Source organism: Berghia stephanieae, chromosome 6 (genome assembly GCF_034508935.2).
Source record: "Berghia stephanieae isolate SIO BIC M18660-M18661 chromosome 6, UCSD_Bste_1.3, whole genome shotgun sequence".
Taxonomy (NCBI): domain Eukaryota; kingdom Metazoa; phylum Mollusca; class Gastropoda; order Nudibranchia; family Aeolidiidae; genus Berghia; species Berghia stephanieae.
The window spans coordinates 35,435,102-35,440,429 of NC_088365.1; the positions used below are offsets into that span (position 1 = coordinate 35,435,102).

General features: G+C 36.6%; 1 protein-coding gene across 2 annotated transcripts in view; it reads left to right on the plus strand.

The window, feature by feature from the left end:
* Window positions 1–1,142, plus strand: part of LOC144974955 (ADP-ribosyl-[dinitrogen reductase] glycohydrolase-like) — a 36,893-nt gene extending 35,751 nt beyond the window's left edge. For both annotated transcript variants that reach the window (XM_078918499.1, XM_078918500.1), the window contains exon 9: window positions 1–1,142. This exon is cut by the window's left edge and continues 890 nt beyond it. The gene's annotated coding sequence lies outside the window, so the exon portion shown is untranslated.
* The last annotated feature ends 4,186 nt before the right edge of the window (window positions 1,143–5,328 follow it).

Genomic DNA, 5,328 nt, shown 5'->3' on the forward strand with positions numbered 1-5,328 from the left:
GTCTGGATGAGACTTTTAGATAATCTTAAACTAAGTACTTTGATAGTGTGCTTTTGGAATCTACAGGTTTCCTATTTGAACCAATTCCCCTTTGTTTTACCTTTTCTTGGGTGCTTTAACTTTAATTGTAATTCTAGACTATCCTATTTTCTTCTTTTTTACTGGGGCTGTTGCAAGCGCCGTAAAATCCTTAAAAACAAAATCAAACAAATCAACTCGTATTGATTTATTCCTTAATTTATCAAAATAAATGAGGAAATGTTTTACAAACCTGAAATTATGTCTTAAGCAGAACGATAACATTATACATGCTACATTTGCCAATCTGCCAACTTATCTAAACCGGTGTGTCTCTGATCGATCATTATGTACTTGCAGATGTTCAAAAAGATAAATTTACTGAGAGTAAATGATTAAAAACAACAAATTTTTCAATCGGATGGTATAATGACAGATTCAAAGCTGTAAAAAATATGAACCAATATGTGTAATGTTTTATTGACAAACCAATAGCAAAATATTACTAGAACTAATGAAAGTGCAATCAACAAAACAAAAATGACAGCCTTATGCAATAAGAGACATGCAAACAAATATTGCGTATTCCACACATTCTTTCCCGTAATGTCAACCTGAGGTATTTAAATTACAAATTCATTTCCCATTAGATGTCTTTTAACTAATGTGGAGAAATTGCACTAAAAATTTGAAATGGTGGATGGAATTAGCCATAGGGCAGGAGAACATTGGCCCCTCCCTTGATTTGCCCTTTCCAAGTGGCTTTGTGTCCTTTTTCTGGAATGAGACCATATGGTTTCTACTGGGCCTTGCCCATAGTCTTGTTGAGAGGGAAGCAGTTAAAAATGGATTTATTTTTAGTGAGAGTGAGATTCATCTCTTCATTACAATAATATATTTTGTCAATATTAGGTTCTTAGAAAGATCTCTTGTGCAACCATTTGAGAGCCAGTCTGGGACTTGAAGATGATTTCAAACTGTAGATTTCAAATTGTTTTTAGGTCTTCTTCTTATCATCAAAGACTATCGATGAAGCAGTAGCAGTAATTAATAGCGAATGCAATGCTGATGGTTGTTGAAGTAATGGAATATAATGGAAGGTTGGAGTGAATTGAACTTGTGGAGAAGTTGATAAAATGAATGAAAAATGTAAGTTGGCTCTTTTACACTTTTTGTGAGCAAGTTTTCAACAAAAATCATGACATTAAGCCTCTGTTCCATTTAAAACTAATGTTATGTCGGAATACATGGATTAGATGTGGAAGAAAATGTAATAATGTAATTGGTTGAAAACCAAAATGTCGGTTAAATTAGTCCTCCACTGTTTGTTTATTGATTAATATTTTACAGTTTTGCATATTTTACTCCAGTCAAATTCTTATGTCATGACAATCATTCCAAAGTTCACATTGTGATAAAACCAAATTTTTAAACACAGTCAAAAGTCATTGAGGCTGTGGGTGTAAATACATTATATTTTATATGATTACACGAGATATTGCTTTTAGGACTGGTTCCTCTGGCAAAGAAACTTTTACCAATGTTGGCCAGATGGGGTCTTTTGACCTTCCACGGTGGGCAGCAAAGTCATTCTTGTTGTCTTCTATCCCTCTATATGTTTTCATTTTCCATGCTGCTTTCTGTCATTGTCTTGGAATGAGATTATTTAGTTTAAAAGAAGCCCTGGATGGAGTCAAATCAACAGTATTAGTTTTAGGAGATGATAGTATTTTTTTTTACTGTGTAAATCAATTCTCTGTTATTAGTTATGTACAGTTATCGTGGTTTTTTTTTGTTTGTTTTAAATAAAATATTTTGTAAGCATTTGAATATATTCCTCTTAGTGGTACTCTGTGCCCATGTCCACCGATCCCAAATCAAGCACATTGATAGTTTGCTCTTAGTCTTAGTATCTACTTCTGGTCTTTTTTTGAATCGGTGCCCACTCTCTTACTTTTTGACCGGTGTTTAAATTGCACCTATATCTGTCATCTGCATTATTTATCAGGGCGATCCGCAAAATTTGGCAAATTTTTGTAAAAAAAAAAGAAGAAAAAAAGGGAAAAACTAAATAATGAAAATAAGGTGCAAAACTTTTCTGGAAGTCTGTGGCAGATCATGTTCCAGCTCTCGCTGCCTTGGCGTCCAGGTATGCCTTCTCAACATGCTCGTCAGCTGATGCTGAACGAAGTTTTTCTTTTATATAATCTTGTTTGGAACTGTGTTTTCAGTCCACCAGTGGACTGAAAACACAGCCGTGTATTCAGTCCACCGGAAATAAAAATCTTAAAAAGGACCAAATATCGTATATAATTGATACCTTAATCGATAATGAAGACATTGATATTGACCCTATTATAGGCATCATCAGAAATGGACAGGCATATAATTTATGGCAATTCATTTACAGCGTTTTATTTACTCTCGGGAAGTCTTGATTGAGAGTTGTTCGAAATCCGGCTCCTGAAATAGATCTCAATTCTCGATACCGATATATCAATTATTGACGAGATTCTTAGCTTGCTGCCAGATGACCATGGGCCTGGCCAATTTGAATAAAATTGGCCACATAGAGAATATTGTTTCTACAATTAATGGTTAGAATTTTTGTGATTATGAAAACCGATGAGTTTTCCAAAGAGATCAGTTTTAGCATTGTTTGCCCATCTAAGGTTCTATTTGGTCACTTTTCACATTGATCACTGGCCTTGAGCACGCCCGTACCTTGAGGCCTAAGGCCTAAATCCCCCCCCCCCCCTCCCACCACCCCAGTCTTGACTTTGTCATCTTTCAACATCCTTTCTTTCAAAACCATTCCGTGTCCTTTGTCTTGTAGAGCTAGTCCATTGTTCATTGTCTATCATTTGAACAATGGCTACTCAGACGCATGAACCCTCGAGTTCTTCGCTTGATTTGTATGTTGGAAGAAAGTTTAAAACATTAGATGAATTCCTGAAAGTTCTCGAGCTAAGGAAAGGAAGAGGTGAAACGTGGGTAAAAGCAACGGGTGGCAGCACTGTATCCTACGCAAATAAATTCATAAAGAATGATGAGCGGCATTATCCGGAGGGTCTTAGGATCAAAATAGGCAACTACAAATGTTTGCACGGTGGAACCAGTTCGTCAATCGCCAAGGAAAGATAGTTCCTGCAGCTTTACTATTATTTATATTGCTTTGTTCATGTACTACATTTTTATTTATTTATTTATTTTTTTTTTGTTAGAACAGTTTATTTGACGGAATAGCAAAGTTGATTTGCCAATAAGGAGCTTTCAGTCTAGCTGCTAGGACATTGCTTTGCTCTTGGATCTATGTTATACCTACTTCTTTTCTCTGTCAAATTAGTTTCCATTTGCTTTAAATTTTCATTTGGTGCGTTAGCAGGTAATTGCAGGCTTGACATCTGAGTGCAATTGGAATGGACTGTCTGAACATTATTATTACGGTATTATTATTATAGTTGTATTTTTTATTACCATGCACTTTTCACTACATTTTGTCTTGCCTTTTGAAATAAGGTCGTTTAATAAATATTGGACTGAAATCAAACTACATACAACCTATTTGTTTAATCTTTTCCCTATTGTTACTTTGATTTTATGTCACTCGTTGCATCTTTGTATTCTGTTCTCGAATTCATGAACAGCCACTTGAATATAGGGGGATAATTAATTCCAATAGATATTGCTGTGAGATTTTGTCCTCGTCCTGGAGTACTGTGGGTGGAATTCCCCTTAGGGTAGGGGAAAGTTGGCTGTCTTGGGTGGTTGTTGATTGGCCCTTTACTTTGCTGTCTTCCCCATCGCCCTTTTATCATTTATTCTTTCCATGTTCTTGTTCTGGAACAGAATTGAGACCATGTGGCTCCCCCTGCCTGGAATCATACAGTAGGAGAGAGATAGTTAAATGACTTTGCCCAGCATTTGACATGTCTGTGAGAAGTGATACTTTTATTTTTTTGTTATTTTTGTAAATCATCTCTCTGACTCTGAGTCTTGATAAAATATGAGTATGAATAACCATCTAGTATTTATCTCCTTTTGGCGAGAAACCCCGTCTCAATGTCTGTGTGTGTTGATACTTGGTGGTCATACATTGGGTAGACTGCTGCTGTGACATATTTAGGCTTTATTCTTAGGCACCTGTGACCCAAGATTGCAGGCATTTTTTATGTTTTGTGTACATTTTTCTCTTTCATTAAAATGACCGCAAAACATCATAATCACACCCCCTCTCGGTGGACTCTTAATCGGTCAACAGCCTGACTAAACTATCACTTTTCCCCTATATACTAGACCATTTGGATTCCATGTCATTTACTGTCACCTCTATGTGTACAGTTCTTCGGCATCATTTTGTTTAGCCTGGGCCTGGGATCTTGAACGAAACGGTACATATGTTAGCTTTTATAAAAATTTGCATTTGCACCCATTTGAGTGTATGATATGCTATCTACGTAGGCCTTTTAAATGGCGAATTTGTCCCCAAGTGGTAATTGCCCCCCCCCCCCCCCCAAATCATGAACAGGGAGATCACTTGCCATTTTTCCCATTCCCCCCCCCCCCCCCCCCCCATACGTTTTTGCTCCTGTCTTGGAATAAAATTACTTGGTTTTGTTCTGGCCCTGATCGGAGACCTTGGCTGAGAGGAAAGCAGTTATTTGTGTAGTTAGTTTTTGGAGATTATGGGGTTTCTCTCCTTGTAAGTCACCTCTTTGTTTTGTAATTTATGTAGGGTTGTATTTTTTTGTTGTGTGTGTATAATGATTTGTAATCGAGTCTATCTGTTTCAGTTGTATCTTGTGCTTGTGTCTGGTGAGACTTCTGGGTGATCTCAAACTAAGTACACGGATGGTCCGCTATTGGAATCTACATCTGTTCCCTTTTTGAACCATTTCCGCTTGCCTTATTAATTTTTTCTCGTGTGCTAATATAACTTCCTTTCTACTATCCTAAAATCACCTCAATGTTTTATAACTATTATAAGTGCCATCAAACCTTCAAAAACAAAGTCCTTGAAAGAATGTTTTCCCTGCGGCTCACGCCGATATTGCATAAACCAAAAGTGTCCCAAGCCCGTAACCTTAACTCATAAATAAAAATAGGAGCCAAAATTTTTTTTTTTAATCGTGCGGGTGCATGTAGCTACAAAGCAGTCCTTAATCTCTCTCTCTCTTTCTCTCTCTCTCTCTCTTTCTGATGCTCCGCTCCCTTAAACATATTCAAGACCCTATGACTATAAAATTTTGTTCTCTTTCCTTTTTTGTTGTTGTTTTTGTCGTTTTTGTTTCGTTTTTCTCCGAACTCATA